Consider the following 19,759-nt stretch of genomic DNA (forward strand, 5'->3'; position numbering starts at 1 on the left):
TTGGCTTGAGATGAGATGTTAGAATGGTTTTTAGGGTATCTAACCTGCCACCTTCTTAGATCACTGGCATCTGAAAAAAGCACCCATAAGATTCAATCCTTGTCTCTAGTTATTGGTTCTGGTAGTGACAGGCAGCATGAATGCCTTTTCCTGTTTCAGGAGGCCAGTGCTGGCCCAATTGTCATTCTACTGCCAGTGCAGATGTGGTTAGGAGGACAGTGGGCCATGTGTTTCCAGTCCTTAGTGAAGGCCTTAAACTCTGGATCCAGGTCCATTGAAAATATAAAAATAACTAATATAAGAAATCATTAAAATGCCTCCTGAGGAAGAGAGAAGCTTTTGCACAAAGTCCTACACCTGTCAAGAGCCCTCACATGTGATACCATGTGCCTGACCTCCAGCTAAGAAATGCCTTTCTCTGCCCACTTGTCAAGGCCAGTCTGGATGTGGGGTAATACACACAGAAGTGTTACTCTGGGCACTGCCACTCAGCTGCTGGATCCCAGGTCCCTGAACCCCAGAGAGGCTCCCGCTTCCATGTCCATCGTTGGAGCGCACGCTGGCAGGGTGTGCAGTCGCTTTGCTATCTTAGTCTTGTGCAGGCTGAAGGGCAAGTGTGACCCTCAATGTGCCTATGGGCAACCTGAGGACCCAGAAGGGGCCCACAGGTGGGCTGTGCTGACTGGGGCAGGCCCCTGCTGCCGAATGCTCAGCTCCCCAATCCTCCCCATCTTTCCAAGTCTGCGTGAGGCTCTGCGATGTGATTGACATTAATCCTGCTGTTACCAGCTGGGAGGACACAGCCCTGCCTGCTGGAAACATCCTTCATTCCTCCCAGCTTTGCATTTCTGTGAAAAGCTTTTCTAAAAATCTCCTAAACCCCAAACCCATGGACAGAAAGTTGAGTGGCCATTAGTCAGACAGTGTTTGCTCTTCATTCAGTTTTATCCTTCCCTCACACAGAACAAAATTCTTTTACACCTAAACCCAACTTCTTTTATACTCTGAGTTATAAAGATCTGCCACCTCACAGACGCTTGGCCCAAACTTTGAAACTGTTGTAGGTAATAGACCCCTGAGTATCTTCATGGCTGAGGAAGGACAGGACGGCTCTCCAGGAATGAAGGCAAGGAGGGTTTTGAACCACTTGCTTTCAAGCGGAAAAGGCTCTGTAAAGGCAGCAATAGAGAGAAGTCACCTGGTGCGACCAAGTGCCAAAGGGTGCCTCCACCTAATTTAATAACTGGCTTAAAAGAACCTTTAAGGTTGGTGTCACCTATAGCTAAGTTCATGCCACTCCATTGTCAGCCACCATTCTGTTGAGGCAAAGAGTCACTGCTGTGGGGACAGGTAGGCACTTGTGGGGAGAAGCCTTCTACTGTTGCCCTCAGCTGTAGACTCTGGAGTGTTCAGCAACAACATGAAGGAGAAATTATGCCGTAATACTTTTTTTAACGTGAGCTTGTTTGAAAACCTTTTTACAAATAGGTATATTAGAGTAGTGGGTGTGGTTAATATTACATCAGAGACAAGTCTGAACACAGACTTCTGTCATGGTTTTGGTTCTTGCTTTTACATTTTTATGTCAGGACAAAGAGAAGTAGGGGACTCATGTTAAATTACCTCGAAAGGAGCTGGGTCAGGCTGGTGTAGCCGTGGGACACCGAAAGCCACCTGCCCCTTTTGGATTTCCTGGGGTGCAACACAAGGCTACCTGTGGGGTGTGAAGGGTCTGGGGACCTGTGAGCAAGAGTGGTTCCCCACATGAGGATCTCCTAAGGCTGAGGTGCACTCTGACACTGTCACTCTGCCATGGGAACCTTTGAGCTTCGGGTACTCAGCTGCCTGCAGAACTTTGCTTGGAGAAAGGGCAGGAATAGAGATGGGAGCATGAGGGAGTGGCGGCCAGTTAATGTGAGCCATGCTTTTGTTCATCACCCAGGGTCCGTGCAGAGCCTGTGCCCCTGGCCCTGGGCAGGGCACTGATGGAGGAGCTGCCACACAAGCAGCAGCTGTAGGGTGGGGAAGTGTGAGCTCTGCAGATGGCTCTTTGAGCCACCTCTCGGCTTCAGCATGAAGTGGAATGAATTTGGGTAGGGCGCTGGCCTACTCTTGGCCTACTTTCTAAGCATCATGCACCGACTGCCCCTTCTCAAAATGGAGACTCCAGTGCCTTCTTCCTCAAACACTTCCAAGGACACAGTGTTACTGTGAGTGAAACAGAAAGTAATGAGCGTTTGCTCTCCTGTTATGATGGCAGCCTGGTCCTCACCCGTGGGGGGCGGCGGGGAGGCGGTGAGGCAGACAAGTACAGAGGCGCAGATGGAGAAAGGGAGGAGGGCCTTTCTGAGTACTTGACATTGAGCTTGAGCTTCACAAATGAACAAAATTACATCAGGAGAGGAAGGGCATGCCAGGTAGAGAGACCAACACGAGCATGAGGGCCCGAGAGGCTACGTGTGTTTGGGAACAGTGGGATTTTCGGTGTGGTTGGATGCCAGGTGAGTCCACAAGGGAGCGAGCCTGGCCTGCAGGCAGTTGGCCACACAAGGCTTAGACTTAAAAGCATTGGGGACTGGGGAGGCTTTAACACATACAGACTAGATGAACTGTAAAATATGTTAATAGGCATGATTTTCTTGAGTGAGTTTTTAATACATAGCCAACATAAGCAAAGTCCAGAAAATACCCTCCTATGAGAATAAGACCTCCTCCCTGGGTTGGAAGATGGGTTTTGTTGTTCTGGTTGTATCAGTGTCGTGAGGGAAAATTTCAAGCATGTAGAAAAACAGCTGCCAACTTGGACATGAGTTTTCAGGTGGGAGCAGCATGGTTTGGTGTGCATTTTAGGAAAGCTGACTGCTGGCACCTAGAGGTCCCCATGCAAGGAGCTGGGCTAGAGATGAGAGATGGCCTGGCTTGTAGCCTTGTTTAATGAGTGATAGTGAGGACCCAAAGCAAGGCAGAGGGGAGAGAAGAGAGCAGGGAGTTGGGAGAGATTTTGAAGCAGAATCGCTGGGATTTGATAGGCCATAGACTATTCAGGTGATTCCATTACCCAGGGGTTAGTATAGAAGAAGGAAAGATTTGTAACAGGACACAAGTCCAACCATGGTCCTTGAAGCCCCACATGACCTCATTTTGGGAACTTGATCACCATGCTCCAGCCCCGTTTGCAGTCTTCTGGTTCCTTGGCTGCACCAAGCAATTTTTTACCCCAGGGCTTTTGCATGTGCTGCTGCTCACCTCTGGGTTCCTTCTGTCCTCATGTGTCACATCCAAACCTCCTTCTCATCTTTTCAGTCTCAGCTCAAAGGGCACCTCCACAGGGAGGGTAATTTATTCTTGTTCTATCTCTCTTGTTTGTTTCCTTAACTAACCGATCACAGCATGCAATGCTTTTGCTTACTTGATTACTTTTATGTTTATTTTCTGTTTGCCTGGACAGAATGTAAGTACCGTGTAGGCCCCTAGTGAGACTCAGCAGGGGAGAATGAATGACTCTGGATGGAGACATCGACAGAGGGCCTGAGCCAGGGGCTGTAGTGAGCAGGGAGCTACTTAAGGTTTCTGAGCAGAGGAAAGACATGATGAACATCACACAGAGTAGGTTAGAGACCAGGGTCAGTCACAGGAAACCAGATCAGCCTGAGTCTGTATTGCTCAAACTCCCCAGGCATTGTGGGAAGAAGGTGTGAAAGAATCAGCTTGTTCAACAATTAAGTGTGGGTACAGAGACCCCCCTGAGAGGCACAGAGGCTTAGAAGCTTAGATTTTAAATACATGGTTTTAACTGAAATAAAGTCAATTAACACATTCTTGTGTCCGTCATTTAACACGTGTATGGGAGGCTGTGTGTGTTGCAAATGTGCTGAGCAATTCCCCAGGAGGTAAGTAACCTGAGAGGGGGTTGGTTCTGAGGGGCTCCACTTAGTGCCCTCAGTGCTGAGTCACATGGAAAACACTGTGTGCAGATGCTGGCAGTGTCAGACGGAGCCCCACCAATTTCACTACCGGCACTGTGCTAGGTAGGTCAATTGCGTGCACACCCAGTGGAAGCCTACTCTGTGCTTGGGAAATGACACACACCGTCTGATCTGCGTGCAACAGTCATTTTAGTAATGCTTTCAGGAAGTTCCTCCTCTGTGTGGAAACCTTCCATAGCTCCTCTCCAGGCTTGGAGGCAACCACCCCTCAGGCCTGTGTCCCAGCTGGGACTCTCCACACTTGACTTGGATGACATCTCTCCTCCCATGGCTCTGCCATACCCTTGCTTGTGGTTCACTTGGCCTAGCATGTCTTCTGTCTCTAACACTTCTAAATCCAAGACTTCTTCAAGGTCTTGAACACACCCACCTCTTCCATGAAGCTGCCCTGACTGCAGAACCTAATAGGCATCCACCTCCTCTGAGCACGTAGGTTGCCTCTAGAACTTCATTGTGCACCATCTCACCTCATCTGTTATTGTTTCTCTTCTATTCATCTTGTATTTCCAATGCTAAGTGCTTTGAAGAAAGGTGCTGTTTCTTCCACATTATCTGGTTCTTCTTAGCTCACGTGTATACCCTCAAACAATGCATGGTTGACTGATCAATAAGGTTAGTGGGTTGATCAGTTGATAAAGTGCATTTTAAAAAGCCATCTGATTTCAGAGGTGGCTACAACAAAAAAATTGCTAGAAAGGACTGGGGACCATAGCAGTTGATGATAGTCCACTGGGTTTGGGGCAAATTTGATGTGATCTTGACCATTGTAGTGTTACTGTCCTTTGCTTCTTAGAGCTAAAGCTAAAGACATGCAACTCTTGGTTGGGAGCTGTGACGGGGAAGAGACGTCCCAAGCACCTTCCCACCATCTTTGTATGAGTACATTCTGTGTACGAGTGTCTGTGACTCTTGTGTGGATACACACCCACACAGTGCTACTGTTTCCTCCCAGGCTGAGCAGTTCCATACACCTCTCCCTCTATCAAGTGTGTAATCCTGGCAGCTGCCAGACTTGTTGCTATTTGCAACCCTACCAGTTGGTTAGCTCCAGGTGGGTTGCCCAGACCGGGCTACCCTGTTACTGCTGGCTTTGGGCCATTGGGATCTCTCAGCTACTGTCATTCCCCAGATGTTAACATCCGCCTGAAATTTCAAAGCAGAAAGGGATCCAAAGAGGTCCTCTAGTTCTCCCTCCGTTTTCAAGTAAGACCACACCTAAATGGATCCGGATAGCTGAGGATCAGTCTTGTTGGTCAAGCCTACAGAGAGGTCTCACCAAGGTAACTTGTTCTAGCATTTAACAAGCCCTTTCATTGGGAAGCACCTACGTCTTCTTTCTTCCAGTCCTGCTACGACTGGTCCCCAGAGGATTTTGGATGCCTACCTCATGAACATTGGCTGGTGTGCTTGAAATCCCATGTCTGCTGTTCTGGCTGCAAGGCAGAGAAACAGCAACTCAGAGTGTTGATGGGGTTTTTGTGGTTTTGCTGCCAAACTATCTGACACTCTGGAGCAGCCCTGCTCCATAGTGCCCTGTCCTTGCTGGTAGATGGTGGGTCTGGTTCAGAACTGTAGTCAAGTTTCAGCAGAAAAGAAATGGGAGCAGACCAGGAGGACCAAATCAGCCAGAACTTGCACTTATTCATTCACTCATTCAGGGACTCCTTGTTGAGCACACACTACATGTTCTGCAGACTGCAGGGGAGACTTAGAAGCAGAGGGCCCCCAGGTTCCTTTGGCCACTGACAGTGGTGCCAGCCCAAGGTTGCAGGACAGCGGGAGGGCCTGGGAAGTCTATGGAGAGCCTCCCTGGGCGTTCTTGGCTCTCGGGGATGGTTCTTTCCCCAATGTGCTGCTGACGCAGCAGCATTCAGGGCCATCTCACACCTACCACAGCCTGCCATGCAGTGGGCACTCAGCACACCGTTGTGGATGGTTCTCAGAGCTGGTCACCCCCACCCCCACTATGCCCCTGAGTGAGCCCACCATGGGTCACTCTCTGCTCCAGGCACGTTACTCTTGCCATCACCCCTGCTATGGGCTGAGCTGTGTCCTCCCGAAATTCAAATTAAAGTTCTAACTCCAGCACCTGAAAATGTGACTGTTTGGAGAGAGGGTCTTTAAATAATTAAGGTGACATGAGGTCATATGGATGGGCCTTAATCCAATACGACTGTTGTCCTTATGAGAAAGCGGAGATTAAGACACAGACACACACAGAGGGAAGACCATGTGAAGACACAAAGGAGGAGCCATGTACAAGCCAAAGAGAGAGGCCTCAGAAGGTATCAATGCTGATGACACCTTGGTCTCAGGTTTTCAGCCTCCAGAACTGTGAAACAATACACTTCTGTTGTGGAAGACACCTGGTTGTTGGCACTTTGTTATGGCAGCCCCAGCAAACAATACACCCCTGCGGGGTGGGCTGTAGTTCCCATCCTGTAGATGAAGCCTCTGGCTCCACCAACATCACATGTGGAACACTGAGCCAGTTCCTGAACCTTCCCAAACCTCTGTTTCCTTATTTATAAAGCAAGAAGAATAATATATTTGTGGTAAGGATTCAATGAGATATGGCACAATGAATGTTTGTCCCAACACATGCCTCAGCCTGACTTGACCTAGGAGCCCATGGGCCTGGGGCAGAGGCTGGCTCTGAAGTCTACACGTGGTTGGCAATATGTCGATAACTGATATGTAAAAAGAAAAAAATAAATAAAGCCCCTCCCCTCAAACAAAAAGCGCGTGCACTCTAGGTAGAAGCTGGAATGGGAAAAGCTCAGGCTCCCCTGGTGCCTTCTGACTTGGGAACTTGAATGGCCCCCTTTATGCTGGCTTTCCCCATGGGTGTGGATGGTGCCTGTATGGGAAGGCAGGCATTTCTGAGCTGCTGCTTTGTGGCTGGGGAGCTGAGATGCAAGTCTGCGACTCACTTGACCAAGGAAACACAGAGACAACTGTTGGTACTGAGACCTGTGATCTTATTTATTTATTTTAAAATTATAGTTGACATATAATATTATATTAGTTTCAGGTGTACTACGTAGTGATTAGACACTTATATTCCTTAGACCTGTGACTCTTTGTCAAAGTTCTTCTATATCAACCTCCGACAGGGTTGGGGAGACAAGGGGCGTGTCTCCCAGGCACTGACTGCCTGGCCTGGAGGGTGTGAGGGAGCCAGAGCCTGGGCACCAAGCCATCCAGGCTGGGGGGCAGGGTCAGCATGAGCCTGGGGGCTGTGCGCCTAAGCCATGGGTGGAAAGAGTGTCAACCAAGTGGACTGTCCTTTTTTAGCCAGTATCTTGTTCAGCTCAGCTTGGCTGGGGAGACCGCCTGTCGTCTGTCTGTTAGATACCAAGGGTGTTGAGGAGCAGGTGCGGGTACCTTGCTGCACAACTTCCCTTTGTACTTGGAAGTTGTCTCCCAGAGTGAAGTAGCCTTTGGGTCTCCTTGACCTGCCTCCACTCCTTCAACAGTGACCTCCTGGAAGGCTGGCTGCTGGAATCCTAAATGTCACCCTGTGGGAAGCCAGGTCTGGGAGGGGCTCCCAGGGTGTGGCAGGAAGGGGATGATCATTCTGGAACCTTCTTTGTGTTGGTCCAGGGACCTGCTCTGCACCCTTCAATTATATTTTAATATCTATCTATACTCTTTTACACCACAATTACTAAAACATTGTTAATTAGGTTACACACATACACACACACCCAGCTTAACAATGATAGAAAACGCCGAATTCCAGTTGACAAGAAGCCAGCAGCCCAGCCTTTCCTCTGGCTAAACAGAGGGACCCATTATGCTGGAATATTATTTTCTCATGGTTTGGAACCATTACATCAGCCTTGATGTAATAACATTGTTTAACTTCAGAGGTGTATTTATTTTGGTTTGGAGTTCAGATAGTTTAGCAGTTAGCCCGGGTTTGAGCACAACCTGGACAAAGCCACTCAAGTTTCAAATGAACCATTTTGCCAACTCTTCCCCAACGCCCCAACAAAACAGATTTCATATGTATTTTCCTCTTATGGCCAAGGTGCTGCTGGACTAGGCGGGGATGACTATTTTTTCCTGCAGTGATTGGCCAGTGCAGTATTGACCAGGGGTTGCTGAGTGGATCAGGGGAGCCTTTTTAAAAGTGAGCTGGCTCCCCACTGATCCCTGTGTAGGGCTAAATGTGCTAGTTGAGTGCTTTTACGCAAAGGACTTCTTTTGGGCCTCTGGGTCGTTAGGCAGAAGACTGAACAATTGGCCTGACTGTGACCTCTTGGAGGGCTGGCTGGGAGCTGACAGGTCTTGTGTCACCTTCTGTCGCACCAACATGGACACCAAGACACAGAGCACATCTGTCCTGCTGCAGAAGGAAAGGTGGTGTGGCTTCTAGCACCTCAGCTTACTGAGCCAGAATGCCATTCCTCCTTCTAGGCCTGTGGTTCTCAGCCTGGGCCCTGTGTTAGAGCTAACTTTAAAGCCTCCCAGTGCCCAGCATCCCATCCTAGTTCCATCAGGATCTTTGGGAGTGGGGCTTGCTGAACACTCCTGATGGAGATCCAAGTTGAGAACCACTGGTCTCTCTGCCTGACAGCTGTGCCCGGCTTTCAGCTTCAGTGTTGTGGTGCATCACTCAGCAGGGCAAAGGAATGGGAGCAGCACCTTCCGGTTTGATTGTGTTCAACTGCATTAGATGTAACCCCAAATAAATGTAGATTGGGTATCCACAGCCTGGGTATACCACTTGTCCAACACGTCTGTTGTGACAGAGATTCCCATTAGAGCAGAAACCACTGCTCCATCCAGGGAGCAGTGACTGCCCGTTGAGGCTGCTGTGTTGAGGACGTCATCACTGGGGGTGAGAGAGACAAGAAGGGGTTTGAGAGGTCAGTGGCTTTCACTTCTTTAGACTTTAAACTCAATGTAACAAATCCACTTGACACCGCAACCTAGAACACACATGTGTACAAGTATATGAACAGAGATGTCTCTGAAACAAATGTCATGAAATAGTATTCACCTTTTTATGTGTGATTTCCTGTTGTTTTCCAGTCTATTCCTTTTTATTGCATGAAAAATGCAGATCCTAATCCTTTAAATTTGCACTCACGATCCACCCGTGTTTGACAACGTGCAGTGTGAAAAACACTGCTGTAGGGGGTTGGCAAATGAATCCTAGGGCCAAGGGACCACCTTCTCCTTACTTATTGCTGCACGTGGGGGTTGTGATACTTTTCTCTCTATTCTTGCCTGTATTTATGTAAGTTAAAACAACATAAAACCCTGGCTTCTCCTCTAATACCCAGAGAGAGGTGAATAAGGCAGGCACTCGAAGGGGAGTTTAGACAAAGACCCAAGGAAATCCAGTTGATTATGGAGTATTGACTCTAAAATACCTGGTCCTCTCCCCATTTCAGGGGTACCCAACTTAAAGCCAGAAAGAGACAAGAGTGAGTAGCTCCAGAAGAACTGAGATGATCCAGATGAATGTGCAACACGGGGACAGGTGCTGAGTAGGGACTCAGCCGAGCTTAGCTGGCCTTGAAATGACTCCTACGACCACAGGGAGATTCTCTGAGGAGGGTCTGAGCCTGAGACTCAAGGTTGAGCTCTTGCCTGTTTGGGGCCACCTCCTGTGGGAATCTTGCAGAGCAGGGGTCGAGCCTGCTTGTTATCTGGAATGATGCTAGCCCTTGGGCTGGAAGGTGTGGGAGCCCTCCAGTACCTCCTGTCCCCTCTAGCTCCACCCCGCCTCTCTGCCTTCCCCCACAGCGATGTGACGCTGTTCAGAAATGTTTCCCAGATGGTTCACTGGCTCATCAGTTATTCTTTCCAAAGCCTTGCTCTCCTCCACTATACCAAAGTGGCTCTTAGATCTAACCAGGTTGGCTGACAACCACCCGTTATCAAATTCAGGCTGAATTCTCTGCTCTCTCTGTATTCAGGCACCTGCAGCCCTTGGCCCTTGCTCCTCCATCCACAGCACTGGCCTGATTTTTCTCCTTTCTCGGTGTTCATTCCCAGCCTCCTTTGCTGACTCTCCTACCTCTCAAGGCCAGAGTCCTCCAGGGCTTACCCTTGGCCCTCTTTTCGTCTCTATTGACACCTTTTTCTGGGTGAACTCATCTCACTCTGGCTTTCAATACTTTATATATGCTGGCTGCTCCCATATTTGTTTGACTGCTGCCCTGAGCCCCAGACTTACTCCAACTACTTATTTAGCAGCTCCTATTGGTGCCCAATGGGCCTCTCAAAATCAGTATGTTCAAACAAAACATTTTATTGCTCCTGCTCCCCTCGCCGTCTCTCCCATTTCCATAGATGATACCACATCTTCTTGGTTGCTCAGCCCCAAACTGGGGTCCAATTTCTTAATTCTCTCTCTTTTATACCACCATCTAATCTATCAGCAAGTTGTCAACACTAGCTCCCAAAGAGAGGCCATGCCCATCCACTTCTCACCACCTTTGCTGCTGAAACGCTCCCCAACCACCGTCACCTGTCCCCTGGATTATTGCAACAGCGCCTAACTTATCTCCATGGCCCCCACTGTCCTCGTCGACATTCCATCTCTACCCACAGCCAGAGCGATCCTCTCACTGAGTAAATTAAATGGCAGTAAAACTTAAAAAGACCCTCTAAAACCTCCCCACTGCACTTAGGAAAAAGCCCCACATTCCTTACCATGCCCTTTGGCCCACCCAATATTTATTCTGTGCTTTTAACTTTCTGATTGAACCCTTGTTTTATTTGGAGCAGTGTAGTACTTGCCGAAGTATCTATATTTCCGTCTCCTTTCCATGGAGGGGTAGCCAATGAGATAGAGGCAGAGTTGTTGAGTGGGACTTTTGGAGGTATCCTTTCAACAAGCTGGTTCAGCTAAGAGGATTCAAGAGTTTGCTCTTCCATTTTTTTCCCCCATGGCTTGAAATAGAGGTATGATGGGTGGTGCTTTAGCAGCCATTTTGTAATTATGAAGCAGTCTTGCAGACGGAAACCTCATGTTAAGAGAAACAGGAGCATGATTTCCTGCTGACGTACAGCCATCATACCAGACTTGGAATTCCTAATTCTGAGTTTTTCCTATGTAAGTAATATCTTGTGTCAGCCACTGAGGCCAAATCTAATCCTAGGTAGCAGAATCTACAAAGCTCAGTGTAATCTGGATTTCACCTCTCCTACCTTTTTTATTCTCCTCTTTCTTTACCATGTTCCAATCACATCATCTTTCTCTTTGTCCCTTGAACATTCTAAGCTTAGAGCCCTTCTCCCAGATCTCTGTGACTGCCTTCATCTTCACCTTTGATGACTTCCTCAGAGAGACTTTTCCTGACTTACGTAGCCCCCTAGGGACCAATCAGCTTTCCATTAATGTCCTTTAAAAAAACTCGTGACACTTTTCACTTTCTGAAATTATTTACTTTGAAAGACATTTATTGTCTGTTTCACCCCTACATTGTAAGTTCTATGAGGACAGAGCGTTTGACTGTCTTGTTTACCACTGTAGCTCCTGGGCCTGAAATACTATATGTACTTAGTAAGGAATTTTTAAATGAATGAGTGGAATATGATGGCTTTGCAGATTTTTTGAAAGAAATTTATCTTGGGTGTTGCCACACAGCACAGAATCCCTTCCCACCGTATTTGAAAACAGTTCAGCTAACACCTGGGTCTCACCCATGGCTGCTGGGCTTAGCGAAAGCTGTGGAGACGTGAAGACAGCACAGCTCCTGTCGTCTGGAAGCTCAGTCTACTGGGCAAGGCAGGTAATTTAGCTCATGTAGACAGGAAACTGAAGCGTTGTGGTAGACTCGGTGCAGGCCACCAGGATGGCAAAGAGGACACACACACAGTCGGTTCTCTGCTTTTAATGGAAGCAGCTACTAGTTAGGGGAAGTTTCACAGAGGCAGTGGAGCTTGAGTCAAGGGTGGCTGGATTAGAACCTTTCCCTGGTAGACAAAGTTGGGGGTGGGGTGGGCTAACAGCATGAGTCAAGATGGGAAGGAGTGAGGCATGCAGGGTGACAGCCTCCCAGTGTGTCGGGACTGTCCCGATTTTACAATAGAAAGTTCACATCCCTGGAAACCCCTTTGTCCCAGGAAAGCCAGGGCAATTGTTATCACTGCCAGGATCACTAGAAGTAGTTCTCCATGGCTGGATGGGGGGTTGGGGGCCCGGGGGGGGAGGAGAGAGAGAGTGGCTGGGGCTGAGGTGGGGGACTCTATTGAAAGCAGAGAGGCGGCAGGGCCGGATAGAGGCCCCGAGGTAGCATGAGTATTTCGAATGTTTTCCTTGACCGTGGAGATCACTGAAAAGGGTCAAAGGATAGGAGTGAGGTTGCAGAAAGGGCTTAACTACTTACTAATTGAAGAGTGGTTCTTCCTACTAGAACACGCAAAGAGCTACAGCGCAACAGCCTGTGGGTTCTGTGTGTCAGGTCGGCCGCCACTGCCTTGTCTCCAAAAGCAGCACACCTTGTACCTTTGGCGACTGGGGATAGGTTCCTTCCTGGGAAGTCAGCCTCCATGCTGAACCCCTGCTTTTGAGCAGTCAGTCCAGAGGCATTATGTCCACATAATGCCCCTGCCCCCCACTCCTTTCTGAGGACTGATGCTCGTGGGTGGTTCTCAGTCACCCTGACTTCTCAGCAGCTCCTTTGGAACCTCTGATGGGGAAAAGCCTGCTTCTCTCTCCTGGTCTAGGCTCATTCTGCAGACTACACCTTCCTGATGTTTCCAGGGAAAGTCATCCCAGGGGAATTGTGGGAACATTTCCTTTTTGTGGCTGTGGGGAGGAAGGAAAAGCAAGTGTGCTTGGGCAAGTCTGTAGCTTTCTATTCCAGTGGGCCCCATGGGCGGGGTCTGTGGCCCTACTGCCAACGCAAACGACCTGACTCTAATATCTAACATGTCTGGGGGAAACATGGACCCCGTAGCAGGTGCTTGCCATTCTTGATATTTTTTTTTCTTTCTTTCTCTCTTCCTCATCCGGTTATGAACTCCTATGAATTCTGACTTCTAAGTCTCTCCCAAAGTCAGTAGTAAATTTTTATAGGGAAGAAAAAGGACAATATTCTTTTTCTTGCTCTTAATCTTATTGGCAAAAACATCCTGAGACTGGTTACCATGTTCCTCTCTTTCACTGCCTTTGTTATATATTTGTACACACGCCACTGTCACCAGCACCAGCACCCGTCCCGACACCTGCACACTCCAGCACACCCCAATTCGCGCCCTTAACATGAATATGCACACACCCAAGCGCGTACATCTTAACATACTCCAAAACACACCACACACAACCCATATGCCCCCAATTTGTACATACTCTACACACATACCGATACAAACACTAATATACACGCCCAAAACACACCCTCCCAAAACACACATGAGCGCACACATAGTCCATAACCAGCACACATGTATCTCAAAGCACACACACATCCAGTTGTTTGAATTAAGTTTGTGCATTGACCTCCTCAGGCCCACCACCATTCCATGTGCCCTAACTCATGGGCTGGGCTTTAGTTTGGGTCCCCACTTCTACCTCTCAGTCTAAGATAACCCAGGGACTGGAACCTTGTCCCTGCATGTGGTCTTAAGGGCTGGTCTGCAGAGCTTGCCATATAGTCAGCTTGTCTCTACCCATTGATATGAACCATCCTTGGCTTCCACTTTTGAAGGCTGCCCCTCTGAAGAGACTATCCCCAGCCCATTGGCCTGGAACGGGGGGAGGGGGATGTGCAGGGTGGGAGTGGGGAAAGACGGTGCCCTTTGCCTCCTCCTGTCTTCCTTTTCCCTGGGCATTGTGCTCCTTCAGGCACCACTCACCTTCCTGCCCAGGTTGCCAATGGCAGAGCCTTCTTAGGCCTCCTGCTGGGACCATTCTACTGCCTCGGGCATCTTTGCTCACCCTGCTCCTGTAGCCCCTCCGTCTGTGCGACACCACCCTGTCCTGGCTTTTCTTCCGCTTTCCCGACTGCCTTCTATTTCTTTTCTTTTTTTCCTTCCTGTCCCCTAACTAGGTGGCCACTCCATCTCAGCAGTAAGACTCCTTGATCAGTTAACATGAGGCTTTGCTGCATATAACAGAATCCCCAACATGACAGTGGGTTAAACTCCCTAGGTTTTCTTCTGTCATGTAAGAGCAGAGCAGAGAAAGTAGCTCAGGGCTGGTGTGGTCCTGGGAAGTCATCATGACCCCGCTCCAGTCTCTCAGCTCTGCCATCCTGAATGTGCTCAGAGTCAGCTGTCTGGAAAGCCCTTGCAAGACCCCCTCCCTGGCCCTGAACAGGTCGGTCCTACCTACCCTCAGCCCCCACCCAGCCAGCTTCTCCCCCAAGCTCCCTTCTTCCTACCACCCTCTACAAATCCCATCGTGCTGGGGACTCCTAAGACACCACCTTCAGTGTGGCTGAGCACTTGCTGCCTGTGGGCCTGGCCCTCTCTGCTAAGTGAACTGAAGGCCGAACAGTGCCGTAGCCCTGTCATCGCCTGCTACACTGCTCTGTTCCCACCAGGTCCTCTGTACAAATGCATCATATAATGAATGAAGTAATACTTCTTGAACAATAGATGGAAGCATCAGGAAGGGTTGCAGGTGATGCTGAAGGACCCCAAACCCGGAATATGCTCTTGTGAGAGAATTAGTTATCCCCAGTATGTGCAAGATAAATGAGTGTGTCAGAGTGTCACTTAATTAAAAAAGGATTCTTGGTTAGCTGAGGTAAATAATAGTTTGATATACATCATCATAAATGGATTTTATAATATTGCATATCCTTAGCTTCTTTCAATTAGTCAATGTCAATTGATGAGTGTTTTAGTGTCTGTGAACCTCATAAAAGCCAAGGTATTGGCAGCGCCTTTATATTTTCAATTAATTTTTTTGCGCTGTGCTGTTATTTCTGAATAAGAAGTTGTCAGGGGTATGAAAAACGTCAAATACTCTGAGGGAGATGTAGGTCAAATGAAATTGGAATGTTTTGCAGTTCCTCATCCTGAAGATGCTTATTCCTTATATATCTTCATATTTTTCTTTTCCTTTTCCTTCTTTTAGAAAGGTTTTCCCACCTTTTCAGGGCAAATCCTTAAATCCCTGGCAGGAGACCAATTTGCATGAAAAACCTCCGGGCAGGCACTACCTGCTGGTAGTGATAGCCCCCAGGACGCTGCCTGTTAGCCTGGGCTCTGCGTACGGGTCTCTTGGCAGGGCTCTGCGGACTGACCCTGGGCATCTGTGCCAACCCAAAGCGTGAGTGCACAATAGGTATTTGTCCTCCAATAGGCCAGAGCTAAAACATTTTACCCTTCACAGTGGGGTCTCCTAATTAAATATAAATACACTTATTCATTAAGCAAAAATCTGGTCCTTCCCTTTTCCTTCATTTTTTTCGCTTCAGCATTTCAGTCCATATTCCAATGTATGGGAAAAGGCAGGCACTGACTGAGCTGAGGGTGATTGGGCCAAAGCAGGTGTGTGAGAGATGCCTCCTTTCTGGGATTAGCATCTGCCTCACTGGGGCCCAGGCCCTGGGGGTGGGAAACGCAGGAGGGATGGGACCAATGGGAAGAGAGAGGAGTGGGAACACATGACCTGCCCTGAGGCTGCCTCAGGGGCTGGACAGGAGGGACCAGGCCCAAAATTGAGAGGTCTTGAAATTAACGCAGCTTTAGGAGCCAGTCAATGGGCCTGGGCTGTTGGGGAGATTAAACTAGTAATGGCTGTTTTTTTTTGTTTGTTTGTTTTTTGTTTTCCTTCTACAACCACAGTGGTTCCCCCTGCAGAGTTCCTTTCAATTGCAAGACTGAGACCATTTACTGACTTTGAAAATTCAATTAGAGTTTTATGTAAGGAAGGGGAGAACTTTGATAGAGCATAACGGTTATGATGGCTCTCTCTCTGAGCTACTTTACTGTGGGACTCTTTCAGGTACTGATTTGTAGGATTACGGGGTACACAGTGCACTGAGGGATGCATGTGGAATAAAGGTCCTCAGCTTTCATATAAGTAAATGGACCAACACGTTCACTGATTTTGTTTAGAAAGCAAAAAGAATATCTTGTCTATCCCTGTCTACAAGAGTAATTTCCCTGACTTCTCTGTGCTGTCCCTGTCACACAGTAGAACCTAAGAAATGCTACCTTGGGTCAGCGGGGCACTGTTCTTCTTTGCTGATGGCTCATTGAACAGCGAGGTCACTTCTCATCCTCTAAGACTTAGGTGAGAAGGTCAACTCTGAAGTTCAAGAACGGCTGAGGGCCAAGGAATGAAATTTAAGGGGAGTTTGGTACTTGGACCCCGTTGTTCCTGAAGTGAACATAGTTGGGTTTGGAGACCCAAAGCAAAGACACCTTCAAAGTGCTCCACTTTTCCTTTGTTGGTTGCAAAATAACCAGTTCTCTGGGTTCTTGCCACATATGGGCACCTCTGCATATATAGAACCACTTACAGCAGTAATGGGTTTGGGGGCCCTCAATTCTTTCTGATCTGCCCTCCCACCTCCTGCTGGCTGCCCAGGCCTGGTGCCTGAGGGTAAGAGTGCAATCCTTGTCTCCTTCCTATGGTCCTCACCGCTGCCACCTTACCTCTGGCCCTCATCTCTTCCCCGATGGGCTTGGTCTCTCAGCTACTACAATGCTGCCAATGTCCTCCTAGAACATTCTTGCAAGGGGTCATGTGCCTTCCTGGCCTAAACACCCCTCCTTGCTTGACAAAGCCCCTCCCAGCCTAGCTACACCGGACTTGCCCTTATACCTCACCTGGACCATATTCTCAACCACGTGCTCTCTTCTCCAGTGAACTTCCCTCTCTCATGTCCACCTGGAAAATGCCTCCTTATGCTTCAAAGCTCAGTTCAAATCCTCTGCCTATGCATAACGTTACGCTGAGACTCCTGGCAGATATAGTGTCCGTACTCCCACTGCACTGCATGGTCCCAGTTAGCTCCCTGAGCCGTACCTGTTTCTGTGTTGGTTTCCCCAGTAGACTGTGGGGAAGATGGAGGTACTTAGGTTCAGGGACTTTGAAATATGCACTGCTATATCCCAGCAGCTAATTCAGCATAGGCATTGAATGAATGGGGAGAGAGTCTGTGCTAGGAATAGTTAGTGATTAGCAAGTTAAAGCGGGACACTAACCAAAAACTGTATTTAGTGCCTCTCTTTTTCTTTTTTATCCTCACCAGAGCACATGCTCGTTGACTTTAGAGAGAGGGGAAGGGAGGGAGAGAGGGAGGGAGAGACACATTGATGCAAGAAAGAAACATTGATTGGTTATCTCTTGTACATGCCCTGACTGGATACTGAACTTGTGTCCTGCATATGTCCTGACTGGAAATCGGACCCATGACCTTTTGGTTTACAGGACAACGCCCCACCCAACTGAGCCACACCAGCCATTGCGAGTGCTTTTATTTTTCTAGGAAATGTAACAGCTTGGACAGGCATCCCTATGGGGCCTGCTGTTGAAATATTTCCTGAGTCTTGAAACACATTATATTCTATTCTTGCACAGCCTCCAGCACCCCTGCCCTGAGCCCTTGCTCAGTGGAGGAGTATTTCCCCGGATATTCTCAGCTAGCTTCTGCCCAGCACCTTGGTCTTACTGAGAACGGAGCCAGGTTGACAACGATTTGTACGGTTCTTATTAACAAACTATAGGCTTTAGGGGGATGGGAGATGAAGGAGTCATCCCAAAAAGAATGACTAGATGAGAAGCCCTACAAGATGATTTTGTGTTGAGGCCTAGGTTAGGGATAGCATGGGAGCATGAAAGGTGAGACATGGCTGTATCAGCGTGCATATGCCTGGTGGGATGCCAGAGAGGAGCACACACAGTGGCCTGTTGTAAGGGGCTGATTGGAACTTAGGAGTCTGCACTTGAACCCCAGGCCCACTGACCAAGTTGCATATGGTGCCTCAGTTCCTTCATCAACTATATGTGATGACTTCACTTGAGAAGCATTCTGAGTAGGTACTGTGCTAGGACTGGGCAGCTACACACGAATAGCATAGATGGTCTCAGTCCTGGAGCTCATGAGTTTCAGAGATGACAGGCATCCTGTGGAGGCCTTGGCAGGACTTAAGGATCTGGGGCTGTTGGGCCTCTCTAAAGATGGGCATGCCCTGGTGGGAAATGTGGGACTTTCTTATCAAATTAACCCTTCCATGCCCACTCTCGCTTCAAGGACTTGCCTCTGTGACCTCAAAGGCATGCCTTGGGGCATTCTGAGGGGGCTCTGCTTTGGTGTGTGGACTTTTGCAAAGGTCAGCTTGGCCCCTTGTCCCTTGGGGCCCCTCTGGCTGGATCCTGCTTCACGCCTGGCTTCAGGCTTGCCCCTCTCTTATTCCTTGGCCTGCCAGGTAGCTAGGACGTCTCATCTTGCCAGGTCCAAGGCTCCTTCCATTCAGACAGTGAGCTGCTCTAGAGAAGTGTGATGGGCAATGGTGATTGGCAACAGAAGTTTCTGGGCCACTGGTGCAAAAGTGAACATAGGTCCCTGAGCCCAACCAACTCTACCAAGCAGGCTGGGAGTGCCCACTGAAGTGAGGGACTTCTCTTCATCTCACCCTCTGCAGAGGCTGCGTGGCCAAGAACTGTACCTGAGTTCTCAATTCTTTTAGGAAATGAGCTCTAAGGCTCATTTTTGTGGTTTGCTTTGTTACTTTGGACATTTTCATCATCCTCAAATTGACACTTATCTATGGGTTATGCAAAACAACAACAACAACGACAACAACAAAAAACAAAACTTTTGAGAGCAAGTACTCTAGGCTCTCATGGTCTGTGTGCCCATATCTATAATGTGGTCATGCTTCTTCCTGCCTTCCCGATTGGGTCCATATTCCTTGATGGCAGCAGGAAGCTAGCATTGTGTGTATGTGTCGGGGCGGGGGGTGGTGGTAGAAGGGTGGGGGTGGCCTGACCCTGTAGCCCGTGTGCAGGGTGTTGGCTACAACACGGATGTGCTTTACTGTATTCAAAACTGACAGGTGCAGTTGCATCCCTGGCTGAGATTGAAGGCTGAGGTCACCAGTACAAGAAGAACTGAGCCCAGTGCTAAATGAAGCTTAGAAGCAACAGGAGCAGGGCCTTGCCCCTCAGTAGGTGATGAGGGCTCCCCACACCAAAGCACAAGGTGATCTGGAAGAACTCAATTTACACCCTTAGCTCCCACGGGCTGGGGGATCAGCAGAGGGCGGGATAATCTCAGCTTCTTGAGCAGATGGTTTCTGACTACCGCTTGACCCAGTTCCCTCCCAGCAGATGACCAGCAGCAGCAAGGCTGACAGCTCCTCCACCAGGGGAGCAAAATGTGGACCCTCCTCTCAACCTCCTCTTCCCTCCTTCTACCAGCAAGAATGCAGTGGCTTTTGCCTCTCCCAGTGTCAGGTCAATGGCTAGGATGCCCCCAAAGGCGAGGAGCTGTTCTCCCTTCCCCCAGCCCTGCCCAGCCCAGGTGGGACTCACAGTAGGAAGTGTAACCAGGCAGGCAATGAACACTGCTGTGAGGGCTTGTGCTGGGGAGTGAAGGGTGTTAAATCTTTCACTGGCTTACTGACTTCTCTCATCCATTCAGTTAATCAATCAATCAACCAATGGAACCTTTGTTCAATAGCTCCCTGGATCATCTGTCAGGTCTGGCATCAGACAGGGCCCACAAGGCCTGGTTGCTGTTCTCCAGGAGCCTGAGGCCCCACGCAAGAGATAGACAGGTGAGGAGGTAACAGCCAGGCCCTGGGCTAGGGGCCTAATCTGACAAATAATTACTCAGGGC

The sequence above is a fragment of the Pteronotus mesoamericanus genome, unplaced genomic scaffold, assembly GCF_021234165.1.
Source record: "Pteronotus mesoamericanus isolate MK-2021 breed Mesoamerican mustached bat unplaced genomic scaffold, CSHL_Meso_final contig_27, whole genome shotgun sequence".
NCBI classification, from domain to species: Eukaryota; Metazoa; Chordata; class Mammalia; order Chiroptera; family Mormoopidae; genus Pteronotus; species Pteronotus mesoamericanus.